Below are 14275 nucleotides of genomic sequence, written 5' to 3'. Positions count from 1 at the left end.
TTGAGAGCCCCTCCATCACAGTGGCTCCATTGCTAACTCTACAGTCAGACTTTTAAACCATGGGAAATGAAACTATGAAATTCAGTTTCTTACCCTAGGGGCTACCCCAGGAGAGAAATGGAGCACAAGCAAGTTCGTGTTTTCTAACCATTGCCCAGCATTTTTTTCTTTCAGTCTGATGGAACTTTTGCTGAAGCAGCCTTGTTATGAGACTGATTTCCTAGGGTCTCTCCTGAGGGATTTGCCAATCTTCTATTGATTATTTTACATCCAACCTACCTTGAATTAAGGCCAAGTTGGACATGTTTTAATATTTAATTTTCTGAGTTATATAATGGAATAAAAAAAATATGGATGTGGGTACACTTGTGCCAAAAGGCTTATGTCATTAGACTAGGGGTAAATTTATAGTTGTTTTCATTCATTTGCATTTAATCAGCCCAGAATTGCTGACTCTAGATTCAACAAGGACCTCACTGCCTTCCCAGCCACAGGCCTCAATACATTGCTGGTGATGGGCAATGATTCAAGTTTGAGTGCCACAATCCACAGGTCATTTTTCACCTTGAAAATTGGCTGTACTATCAGCCAATTACATAAACAAAAGGCTAGGGTTATTCTGGTGCCTGAAGCTTAAAGAAATCTCCCAACCCCTTGGGAGCTCTGTAACCTCATAGCTTTGTCTCTGGACCAACTTTACTTGATGCTCAACTCTGCCACTTGCTTTAGAATCACATATTTAAAGGGATTATGGCTCTATTGTGACTGCATTATGATCATAATTATCTTTGAAAAATCCCAAGTGTGACATCATCTTACATAGTAGTTGAAACTTAGAATCAGTTTATATGTGAGTATAGCCACTTGAGTATGTGGGTCAATGAGTTGGGGGAAGTTACTTCATGTCTCCAAGCTTCATTTTAGCCATCAGTGAACTTAAGTTACTCACAAAACTGACTTCACAGGATGAGTTCAGTCTTAAGTGATATTTTATGTGTGCATGGGGCGGGGGGGGGGAGAGTTGCAGAAAAGAGGTTGCAGACATGACCACTCCATGTAACCAGTCCATGATATGATTAAAAGAAAGGTTTTTGTTTTTATTCAGAGAGGAGAGAGAGAGAATATCCCGAGGCATCTGAAAGAGTCCAGGGCAGAGAGTGAAAGAAGACTGAACATGAGCATCAGATTGGATGTGGGCAGAGTTATCTGTGGAGGGAGGGGCATGTAGCAGTGGTAAGGAAGGGAAAGTACAGTGAGAATAGTGCAGGGGCAGTTAGAAAGAAGAGTGTGCATCTGGAGAGAGGGAAGGGCCAAGAGACTGGGTGGAAGCTTTGAAATGTACAAGTTGTTGTGATACTGAAGGAGCCTGGAGCCTAGCATATGCTTTGATATGCAACCACAGTTATATGTCCATGAAGAGCCATGAATTCTTTCTATCTGTAATACAGAAACAAGTCCTTCTGGCAGATAGGAACCTATTTCACAAGCCAGGCACACTGGCTTTTATCTAACCAGAAATCCTCCTATAGCCAAAGTTGAGTTCATTTCTTGATATATGTACTCTTTTGAGGGTTTGGGGGATTGGAATTCCCTTTGAATCTGATAGGGATGATAAATGTAAAGGCCCAAGCATATAATCAACACAATAAATGGTAGCTTACTAGTATTAACTGGATGTTAGAAAGCTTATTAAGCTCCCACAATGGGCCACTGGCTACATGTACATTGGCTGAACTCCTTCAATTAGCCACTTTACTGCTAATGGAGCTGAGTCTTAACAGCAATAAAGGGAATAGCTAGAAAAGCCAACAAGTTTTCAACTGCAAATGACAGCAGTCCAGAATATCAACAGGACACACACACACACACACACACACACACACACACACACACAAACACACACCTTTCTAGTCCTATCATTTATTGGCTCTGAAAGTGTAGACAAGTTAGCAGTATGAAGCCTCAGATTCTTATCTGCATAATAGTTATACAACCAGGAATGGGGATACACCTGTTCCCAACTGCTGCGAATGTTTAGGCAAGACAGTCCCTTACGTCTAGGAATCCAAGGTCAATATGATCCACATGAAAATACCTCATTTAAAAGGGTTGAGTATATAATAGAATCATCTTAACAGAATTGTTACAACAATTTATAAAATGTTAAGTGCATAAAGCATTTGAACAATATGTAACACACAATGAATGACACTGTCACTACCATCATGTGGATTATTATTATCCCATACTTAAAATAATTATTCCAGGCATAGTGACCCATAACCTTCACTCCCAGCACTTGAGAGGTGAGAAAGATTGTTCTCTCTGAGTTTGATGCCAGCCTGGTCTACATAGTGAGTTCTAGGCCAGCCAAACCTACATAGTAAGACCCTAACAAACAAAGAAAAAAAGAACACTTTGACAATGTAGTGAAATAATTCACCTGACATGTAAGGGGTGAAATGGGTTTAGTTCCACACAATTATCAAACACAAAAGATAATTTTTAAATTAATGAATAAGATCATATGTACTTATTGGGTGTTGTGTTAGGTTTTGAAGTGCACAAACATTGTAGAGTGCATGAATCTATCCATGTATCACATGTATGATCTCCAAATGCTTTTACAGTAACTACATTTAACATCAATTCTCTTAACATTTTTAAAGAATATACTATATAATAGTTAACTGGCATCAAAAATCAATCTCATTTTATTCATCCTACCTGAAAGTGATTTTTTTTTTAGCCAATAACTCTCCAATCCAGATCCCATGCTTCCCAACCTTTGATAACTACATAATACTCTGTTTCTGTGAAATTAACTGTTAGACTCCACACATAAATGAGACAATGATGTATTTGACTTCTTGTGTCTAGATTATTCCATTTAAAACTAATTCTCACTCATTTTTTTTTAGTTGTTACAAGTAGCAAGAGTTCATTTTTGTGGCTGACTAATATTCATAAATGTGCTGGTACATGTGTTCGAGCATGTGTGTGCATTCCTGTGGTGTGTGTCCCTTTCTTATTCAATTATCCATTGATAGCATTTAGTCTGGTTCCATCAGCTGATGCCATTTTCTTTGAATATATACTTCATAGTGATACTGTTTGACAATATATCAATTCTTAATTTTTTGAGGAGGCTCCATACTGTTTTCCATATTCATTTATATTGGTCAAAATAAAGAAGGGTTCTATTCACTCCAGCACTTTTTAATCTTTTGGCTGTTTGATAACAGCCATGCTACCAGGAGTAAAGTCATATCTCAGTTTGATTTTGATTTACATTTCTCTGATAATGATATTTAATATTCTTCATGTGCCTCTTGGCCATTCATGTATCTCTTTTGATAAATGTCTATTACACTCTTTTTGATCATTTTAACAATATCATTGATTCTTCTGACCATTTCATTAGTTCTTCCTACATTTTATATGTCAACCTCTTATGATGTATACTTAAAATATTTTCTCCCATTCTTTAACTCCTCCTACCATTGGTTTTACCCTCCCTACATTTAGTTTACTAATACCCTATCTTTAGTTTTACTCCTTTTGACTGTACTATTTTATTATTATTCTGAGACTGTAGTTTAATTACAATGTTTTTCTCTTATTTTACTCCCTCAAAATCCACCTATTTGCTTCTCTTTGATCTACTTTAAATTCATGGTGTTTTTTCATCAATTGTTATCATATATATATATATATGTGTGTGTGTGTATATATGTATGTATATAAATATACATATATATATACATACATATATTCCTAAATATAACCTGCTATGTCCATATACTGGTGTGTGTGTGTGTGTGTGTGTGTGTGTGTGTGTGTGTGTGTGTGTTCTCAGGCTGACTGACACTAGACAATCTATGGTGTGCTTTCCCCTGGAGAGGGCCTCAGCTTCTGCTCCCAACTTTCCTTTGTTGCCTGTTGTTCTTTGTGTGGAATTGAGACCTGTGGGCTTTTCTCCACACAGTTTGGCATGTTTGCCATTTGGCCTCCATGTTCAGCTTACTCAAGTTTAGACAGTCATGTTGGTAAGACTTTATGGGTTCAGTTTCTCATGTTGCTAGGAGATACACTCTATCAGCAGAGGCCCTTATCCTCTGACTCTGACAACCCCCCAAGCCCTCTCCCACAACATTTTCTGAGCTTTAGATGCAGGAGTGAATTGTAGATGTATCCACTGAGACTGGCTTCTGTGGTTTGATTGGTTATGATTTTCTGTAGTGGCCTCTGTTACAAAGAGAAGTTTTCTTGATAAAAGGTGTACACTACACATATCTGTGGCTATGAGGACAAATGTTTATAAACTGTTGTTAGACTTTTGCTAGGTTAATAATTAGTGATTGTAAATTCTCCTCCAATAACCATGACTTCACTAGTGTTGAGTAGTTGGCTAGGCTCCCATGACATTCCTCTTGTTGTCCAGTCCAATTAGAAAGCTGTTGCCTCCTAGTGGTCAAATGGACTTGCACTTATTAAACAGGGCCCAGAGACCTCTGAGCTGGAACTGACTTGAATGCTCCAACCCTGAGGATTAGTGTTCATGGAATCAGAAGGTGTATACAATTTTTCAAAGAAGGGACACAAGGGGCACAACCTAACAATCCTACCCAGCTATGATGCCCACAAACAACATCAATGAACAGCATGGCACTATAACCTTATGGATGCAGTAGTAGTATACATACCTTGATAGTTTCCTGTACTTTGGGGGTCATATTTTTCAAAATCATTAGGGCTGGTTTGTAGATGTGGCTCAACAATTAATAGCACTGACTGTTCTTCCAAAGGACTCATATTCAATTCCCAACACCCACATGGTGACACAGCCACCTGAAACTCCAATCTTAAGGGATCCAACATCCTTTTGGCCTCTGTGAGTAGTGTACACATATAATCCACAGTACATTAAAGCAAACACTCATACACATAAAATCTTAAAAAATACTAAAATCCCCCTAAGTATCATTAACTGACTGAATGTTAAATAGCATGTCTTCTATATTTTCTTGCAGTACTTTCATAGTTTGAAGCATTATATTTTAAGTATTTTATCTGCTTAGAGATAATTTTGCATGGAATGTAATAGTAATCTAATTTCAGTACATGCAGTATATGCAGTACAATGTGCAGATAGAAAACCTATGGAATCAGATGAACTTTACAACTTAAGGTTGTTGAATGACTTGTTTAAACTAGCTCCTCAGTCTGTCACATGAAAGTTGAAGACAATAACAGGTTTTTGTATTTATTGTTGCTGCCCTGTGCTTTAAATTACATAATCTACATTTAGGCATTATCAGTATCCTTGATGCATGTAGAGTACTAAATAAGTAGAAGACACATAGCATTTTCATCAAGAAAAATAAGTGACTGGGTTAAATGATCTCTAACATATCAGATACTCATTTTCCCATTGGCCTAGACTTCACACTGTTACAGTTGAAAAACTTTAATATCTTCCTTTTTAATTCATTTCTAGCTTTCACCCATATGTAAAACAAGTATAATAAATAAATAAACAAATGCTAACTTGTCCAGAACAACAAAAGAAATGTATGCAAATACATGTAGTGCAGGGATCGGGAAAATTGTATCTAAGGAAGGGAAGAGATGTGTTCAGTTCTACTCCTCCTGCAAAGATCACTGGGTTTTGAACACATGTCTTTGAACCTCACAGGACCCAGGATGAATATCTGAGGCAACTTAGAGAATACTAGCTTTTATTAGCAGAATACTGGTACCATAAGGCTTCTTGTGTCTCATTAATGGATACTATGCACAGTTGCTTTTTGTAAAAAGCATACTCTAAATGTTGCTGTTTCTGATAGAAATAGGATGAACATCTTATTTAAAGACACACAGGGTATCAGCACTTTGTCTTATTGTTGTAAGCTGCTACTAGTCACTTGGCTGAAACTAATCATTATATTTATAGAATGTGTACTTTATAGCTTCTCAGAGGAATCTCCCTAAAAGAAGCTGTGTCCTAAAGAAAAACATGAAATAATATACTATCCACAGTTCATACCAGAGATAAAGGAAGAAGAGATTGGTAGTGCAAGTTCTTGGGTTCCTGGGTTCATTTCCTTGATGTGATGTTTTCTGGCTGTGTGGACTTGGTAAAGCTACTTAATCATGCCATGCTTCAGTTTCTCCCTTTTTAAGATTGGGGTGAGGACTGTATGTGCTCTAAGGGTTATACAAGGTGGTAAATATTGCTATAATATTTCTCATTGCTGGAATGAGATATCCAATAAGCTTTAGGTATCATAATTGTTAAAATAACGAAAATAACAAATCACTCCAGCATTAGTGAAATAGAAGACATACAGCAAAAAGAATAAGAAATAGAACAATGTCAAAGTACAAAATTAAAATGAACAAATAACCACATCTCATGAGGAGGCATGCCATTGGCCCTTCTCATAAACTAAGACCTGAGGTGGCTATCCCCAAGGCACCTGCTCATTGGATAGAATGCAAATCTTCTTTTACTGTTGATTTAACTTCAAATTCTATGATTGTGCCATAACTCACCTTAGGAAGAAACAAAGGATGTAGTCATAGAGACCTTGACCTGTAAGATCAATACCCACAATGAGAGTATGATCCCATCACACAAAAGCCCACATACATCAACAATGCATGGAAGCCTGACGTGGTTTATCATACCTGTACTGCAACTGTGGTTCTTCTCAAGTGGTCACTGAGATTTGGGAGGATACTGGAGGAAAATTAGAAACATCAGAGTTGAAGAGCTAGTCAGACTTCATAGGGTCTCTTTCAGGGGGGCAGACAGTAAAGATTTCAGGCTTTATGCTCAGATGGTCTGCTTCACACCTGCTCAGCTCTGATGTCATAATATAAAGCTGCTATAGATTGTAGTGAATGGGCTTGGTTGTGGTCCAATAAAACTTTTTATTGGGTGATTTATGAAACAGGTGGAAGGACAGATGTGGCCCCTGGACCATAGTTTGCTGACCCATGGTCTATACATGGACCTGATGCAATGACACAACTTGTCAGAAGGACCGGGGCTAATACTCGTATAAATTAAATATGATGTCATGTCAAGGAATGCTGTTGACTTGAAGTTAGCTGACCTAACAGAAGGGGCTTTGGACTGACAGTAACCCTGATTACCTATAAACAGAGAAAGCAGTTTTTGTTTTTTTTTTTTAAGAAAATACAATGTGTAAAAGAATTGGAGGCTAAGAAATGTTTGTGTTTGCAGAAGGAAAGCACTAGAACGTGTTCAGAAAGCATTTGACAGGGATGAATATTCTCCCTTGTTTGTCAGAGACAACCTTAGTGTGTCAGGTGCCTGTGTAATTGTCAACAGTGAGCTGTTTAGAAGACAACTAAAATGACCAAAACCATAAAAAATAAAAAAGTACACAAAATTGTACCGCAGGTAATTATGTGTAATTTAACTTTTCACAAAACTTGAGCAGTAAAACACATCTATAAATATAGACATGTGCCTACATAAGGGCAAACATGAGCTCTAAATCCAACCTTATCCCCTTGTGCAAGTCTTAGGTACTATGCTAAGTCCTCCCGCATCTCAACTGCTCAGATACAACAATAAATAATGAAAATATAAATCTCTACACTGCACCATCCATCAACACCTGAGAGGGGTGAGAGAGCTGTCCCTGACCCTCATCAGGGCAGCACTAGGGGCCCCCACACCTCTCCCGGACAGTACAGTTGAGGTCGCCCTGAAGGTGAAGGTGTGGTAGAACTGATCCTGTGGACATAAAAGCAGGAGAACTGGCCCTACCCCTTGCTCTTCACTACAAAGGGTGAACTGGCCAGGGCTATGCCGGAGAGCTTACCCTGATGGTGAAGACAGGAGAGAACTGGTGGACTGATCAAACCTGCAACTACCCAGGCCCAGAACCAGGGTTATATGTTGGCCCACCCCAACATCCACCCCATCTATGTTCTGCTGGAGCATTGGAGAGGGGGTCAGTCCTGTGAACCCAGGGCTACAGGATCTCCACAACGTAGGAATGCAACAGGATGTCCAAGAGGAGTTCCAGTGAGGGCCCAGGGTCGATGGTGTAGCAGAGACCAGGGGCTTTGAACAAGACCAATGATTCTTTGCCATGAATGCCTACATATAAAAATGTATGGATAAAGAGGTTTACTGTGTGACTTCACTGTGTCACACTCCCAACTCCAGCTTCCACGATGATATTTTTCCTTTTTTTTTTTTTTTTTTTTTTTTTTTTGCCTTTTCTTTCTTAATTTTAATTTTATATTGTTTTATGGGAAGGGATGGGTGGGATATTTAGAAAGTTATAAAGAAATAATATTTTGGGGAAATTCTCAGGCATTTCACTTTGAGAAAGTTAAAATGGCCCTTTCCACCAGAGTTGAAAGGCACTGTACCAAGCCCAGTGATAGTTCCCATTTATAATCTTAAGTATTGCTCTCAGGTAGGTGCAAATAAACTGTAGGGAATGCTCTTCATTGGAATTGCTTTTAATCTGAAGCCTCATGCCAATCTTGAACACAGAAGCTCATTTCCTGAGCCGGCTTGCATTTGTTTTGAGACATTTCTCTCCTTTCGGGGAAATGTCTGCCTGGTTGTTCGCTATGTGCTGCAGGTAGAGTTTAAGTATTCCATTAACACTGAACAACTCACACACAAATAGATAGTTTAACCTTAGATTATTTCCCCAAGGCCTGAAGAGGTTAGTACAATATAAACAGAATTGGGTGAGCTGGTAGAGTATTTAGTGGAATCTGAAAAGAACTATTTCTTTCCCTAGGCCTGCCTGGCGGTGGCTGGAATGCAGCTCAAATGTTTTAGCGCTTTGTAAAACTTTGTCCTCTGTCCCTGACTCAAGCATTCTCATATCCCTGCTGTCTGAATTATGCACAGAATGGACTATGGTGATCCACTGAGATGCATCAATCACTTCTTAGATTTCATTTGTGGTTCTAGTATCTCTGCAGCTGCTGAGAAGCTCACAGTAATTTTCTATTAGAATATCACACAGAAAAATAGAATGCCTTGTTTTTCATGAAGGCAAAAATTAGAGGAAAGGGTTTTAGAGAGTAGCATAAACTAAAATATAAAACTTGTAATGAACTAAACTTGAGAGAATTCCATGTTGAAAATGATGTTTCTCTTATTATCCCTGAACCCTCCAATACCCCCACAGTACTAAGTGTGTTTTTATCAGATATTAACAATGACAGCAGTTCATATTGTTCAAAACTCATATCACATGAATAGGAAAGACTTGGGTCCTGCTCTCATGAATATGTAGCAGGCAGTTGTAACAAATAGTTTCAACTATTATCAACACCACTTGAATCTTTAGGTACAATAGGAAATTTTTACAGGTGGCCTGGCATACTCTGAGAATCAATGAAGGCTTCCTTGAGGATGTGACATGCAGGAGTCAACAAAGAAGGCACAAGAGTAAAAAGAGGTCCTTCTGAGCAGAGTGAAGACTATACATGGGAGCTACCATAAAGCAAGAAGTAGATCATTTTAAGTCAAAAAAAAAGTGAAAGAGAAAATTTAAATTGAAGAAACTGTTTAAGCATTACCTTCCTGAGTGGAAAGATAAGTCTAGAAATGAGACAGGAGCAAACTATGCTTAACCTGAGAGGCCATGTAGGCACTACACCTTACGCCAAGAGCATGAGAAGCCACTGGTGAGCGCTAGGGGGAAAAGTAGTGTGACAATATTTGAGTTCTATAATGGTCATGAGTGGGTTGGAAGAAGACCAGAAAAATGGCTACTTGGACTGGAGAAGTGGATGTGTCTATGAAATACATCTAAGTTAGTCTGGCTAATGGCATGCTTTCTACCCTGGAGTCTGGTTGTTAGTTAACACTTGAAGTAATTTTCCACTCTCAAAACCTCAAATCTACTGCTTTACCAGTCACATGAAGCCAATGGAAGTGCTGATGAGAAATGGCAGTAGATAGTCAGGGAAAGGAAAAACACCAAAGGCCACTCTGGGTCTGCTGGTTCTTATCTCCTAATTCTTAGGGACATTCTGTAGCAGTCAACACGGAAAAGGAAGCTCAGAAAGGCAGAGTTGCCTACAGTCAGCCCATAGCTCATAAAGATATTACAGCAGTGAAATGTGATGAAATGCATGACCAGAAAAGATTTTTTTACACATATAAGGTAAAAGTTTAACAACTAATGATCCTATGGCTCCTTCAACTAAAGGCAAGACTCACTTGGAAACCCTGAGTAGTGGCTGGAATGTGGGCACTGAGATCAAAGACTAGTTACCAATTACCAATTAGCAATCTGTACACTTTTTTAAAGTTTTATTTAGCAGTATGGAGATTTGGGGTTTATTTATGGCTGTAACGTACTTGTGTATTATGCATGTATATATGGGCATGCATGTGCCACTGTGTGTGTGTGTGTGTGTGTGTGTGTGTTTGTGTGTGTGTGTGTGTACAGAAGACATCTTTGTGAAGCTAGATCACTTCTTCCACCTTTACATGGGTTCCAGGAACTAGCTAGACTCAGGAAGTCAGGCTTGTGAAGCATGCACTTTTACCTGCTGATCATCTCACTGGCCAATCACAATGCCTTTTTATTGTGAAACTATGTGATGGAAACCATTATGGAAGGCAAAGATTAAGTAAAATAAATTTTGATTTATATAGAGTTTCCATTGCTGAGCAAAAGCTGATAGTCTAGATGTTAACCAAATAATTATATCATTGACTTTAAATCTACAACTAGATGTGTGTGCTGTGTATGAAGATCTATGAAAGAAAAATCTGTGAGCCCCATAGTGTAATGAACAGTACTCAGGACTGTTAAAAGAAGGTTCTAGCTTAGATACCAAGTTACAGAGTGATGACTGAAGTGAGAGTAGATATACCTACACAAGGTCAGTGGAAAAATACAAACAAAAGAATGGTGATCAAATGAATTAACTTGATAAAAAGCTACAGAATGTTTGCAAGTACCAGTGCCATGATCAGTAAGTGATGTACAGATGAATTAAACCAGCTCTACAAGCCAGAGGAAGAAATCTTGCCCAATATTAATAATGTAATTTTGAATATTATTTTTGTCTCTGACTATAAAATCAAGAAAATAACACTTGTCATATAATGCTATGGCAAATGTTTAAAGATCTTGGCTCATCACCTGGTACACAAGTAGTAAATTTTCTACTGACCTGATCTAGGGAGTCACAATATGTGACAATGATCACAAGTTGAATGTTTTGATCCAGCTATCTGGGCTCAGATCCAAGGTGCACTACTGTAGTGAGATAGTCCTTCTGTGGCACTGACCACGCCCATTGGGGGGTGGAGCCAGGGGCAGAAGTGACCTCTGGAAGGAGGTGGGAGGGGGCCAGGAAAGGCTCTCTCTTTCTGGCATGACTCGGACTGGAGAGGATAGGGTTGAATTTCCTGGTGTTCATCTGTCTAGGTTGTAAGTTATTTCTCCCTGAATAAACATCTATTCGGCCTATTTGTTTATCCTGATCCTTATTTACCGCAATATCTGGTGTCAGAAGCAGATTTACCTGGGTTTTGCCCCCAGGCGGCAGAAGCCGCCCCCCTCCCCCACCTTCCCCAACGGGCAGGGTTTAACCAGGTGGACTCACCACAGCTTTGGGACATTTGCCTCTTCCTTACTGACAATAATAACGATTCCTAACAGCAGTCTTTGACTCTCCGGAAAGAAGATGGGGCCCCACATCATCGTTTCCACTTGACTCAACCTGATGCATCGGAACTACAAACATCACCCTAAAACCAGTTTGAGACTGTTTTGCTCGAGACAACTCATGACTAGCTAGCTGTAATGGTGCACCTTTTTATTACACCCTGGCCAGAGTTTCAAATAGAACTACAGTCAAGAATTTTCTGCTACACAGTGACTAACTACATATGTCACAGCCAGTTCTGTTGAGAAATGGTTGCTAAAAATTTTCTTCCTACAGGATCCATTGGAGCAATCATCATCCCATTTCAGCAGAAAGTAATCTTAATATGACTACACCCCCTTTCCCTACCCTTGGAATTTTGGGATAATAGTCATCGTCTTTGGGTTGGTTTTAGTTATTTGGGATTGGGTGATGCTTACACTCGGGTTTATCTTTTAGACAGGAATAGGGAATGGTTGGTAAAGGTATGGTTTAGATGGGATATAGGTAGATTAGCCTATTTTCTTGAGAATTTGAGTAAGAATGAGATAGTATTTTACAGCTTACATTGTTGTGTATTCTTATGTGGTAAGCTATGTAAAATTAAGTTTATATTTTGTTATATTGTGTTAAATATTTCCACTTACAATGTTTTATGCACATTATTTTTTACCATATTCTATGTATGTATACTTTTCTTGTATTCAAGACATTTTGTATATTGATACAATTTGGGATATTTATCTTGCTGCCCTTTATAGTTCTACCTCTTGTCTTGACACTTATACTCTACCTCTATTTTAGGGATTTACATGTATGTATATGTAAATAGTTATATTGTTTAAGTATTTGTTCCTGCTTTACTCAGGAAAGTTTTAATCAGTCTTTTTAGCTAAGTTCCCGAGTATTACAGATTATCTTCACTCACATTTCCTGTACCTATGAGATTAGTCAGATATAGAAGCTTAATCTTCAATCACTTCATAGACATGCAAAACATGGCATGTAAATGTTTTAATATTAGTACTCCATTGACATGAGACACTGTTGCTCCTGATAGCACCGTGCACTTTCCCGAAAATATGTTGGACACTGTTGTTGCTCCTGCTGGAGTTCAATCTCGCCTCACCTAATGGCCTGTTGGGCATAGAATTGCCCCCACCTTGACCACTGATTTGGACATGCAGTCCTATGTGCTTACAGGAGACAAATATAGAAGACTGCTTGACCTTGCCAAGTCAGGGTAAGACAGCCATTCTATTTCCCTGCTGTTGTTGTGGTCTGTCAAGTTCTCTTGGCCTTAGCCAAATCTGGGTGTACCAACGTCGCTGTGAGACCTAGGGTGACTATTCAGGTGGCTTGCTGTTTCTGTCCTTGCTGCACCTTTTGGAAGTTGTCCATCCGCATTTCCTGTCTACTCTAGTATTGTTAATTTCCTTCTCAGGTCTTGATGAGGTTGAAGATTAAACTATCACAACTATTATTCTCTCTTCCTAGTTAGATATATTAGGTACTAGACTTACATTTTCCAGCTTAGGACAACTCTATTGTAAACTCCATTATGCCCTCACCCTAGAACTAGATATGTAGGTCATTTTGTTCTCGATTTTCCTTTTCTTGGAGCACACTTGTTATTCACTGTTTTGTATATAGTTTTGTATTAAGCCTAAATCTTTTCTTTAGACTAAAAGGGGAATTGTAGTGAGATAGTCCTTCTGTGGCACTGACCATGCCCATTGGGGGGTGGAGCCAGGGGCGGAAGTGACCTGTGGAAGGAGGTCGGAGGGGGCCAGGAAAGGCTCTCTCTTTCTGGCATGACTCGGACAGGAGAGGATAGGGTTGAATTTCCTGGTGTTCATCTGTCTAGGTTGTAAGTTATTTCTCCCTGAATAAACATCTATTCGGCCTATTTGTTTATCCTTATCCTTATTTACCGCAATACACTACTTACAGGCTTTGTGGCTTTGGGAAAATGGCAAACATTTTCTGTGAAAGGAAGATAATGGAGATGTCTAAGGCAAAACATTCCTGGGAGGGTCAAAGAAGATAATGCATCCATGTGTGAAAAACTGCTCAAGAAAACACCTGGGCCAAATGTTTTAAATCTACTAAACATTGTTTTTGAATATGTAAGAAGTCCATTATTATTTTTCTTCTTAACTCTAAGTAGGATAATGAAACTAGATTAAGACCAAAGGCTTAACATAGAGAGTTTTGATCTAGGATTTAAAAGGTGAACAGATTATGAAACCTTTTCTCAAGCTGTGGAGCAGCAGTTGCTATTGTAAGGATTGGCCTGGGATTGAACACTCAAGAGAATACTAAAAAAAATGGCTGCCAGGAGCTGAGATAGCATTTGCTTCATAAGCATAAAGACCTGAATTTAGATCCTCCATGCAAAAAAAAAAAAAAATACCCCAGCATTGGGATGTAAAGACAGGAGGATGATCTGTATGGCTTGCTGACCTTCCAAACTAATCCAGTCAATTAGGTTCAGGCACAAGAGATTCTGTCTCAAAAACTAAGATGAAGAGTAATTAAGGAAGAACTCAGTGTTGACCTCCAGCCTGCTTGCACACACATATATGCACAT

General features: G+C 38.8%; 1 protein-coding gene across 1 annotated transcript in view; it reads left to right on the top strand.

The window, feature by feature from the left end:
- LOC127225856 (glutamate receptor ionotropic, NMDA 3A-like) overlaps positions 1-14275 on the top strand; it is a gene marked incomplete at its 5' end in the record, with an annotated part of 91455 nt that overhangs the window by 60989 nt on the left and 16191 nt on the right. The gene's annotated exons all lie outside the window — the stretch shown is intronic.

This window comes from Phodopus roborovskii, unplaced genomic scaffold (genome assembly GCF_943737965.1).
Source record: "Phodopus roborovskii unplaced genomic scaffold, PHOROB, whole genome shotgun sequence".
In the NCBI taxonomy this organism is placed as follows: Eukaryota; Metazoa; Chordata; class Mammalia; order Rodentia; family Cricetidae; genus Phodopus; species Phodopus roborovskii.
This window is presented reverse-complemented; position numbering and strand designations above follow the sequence as displayed.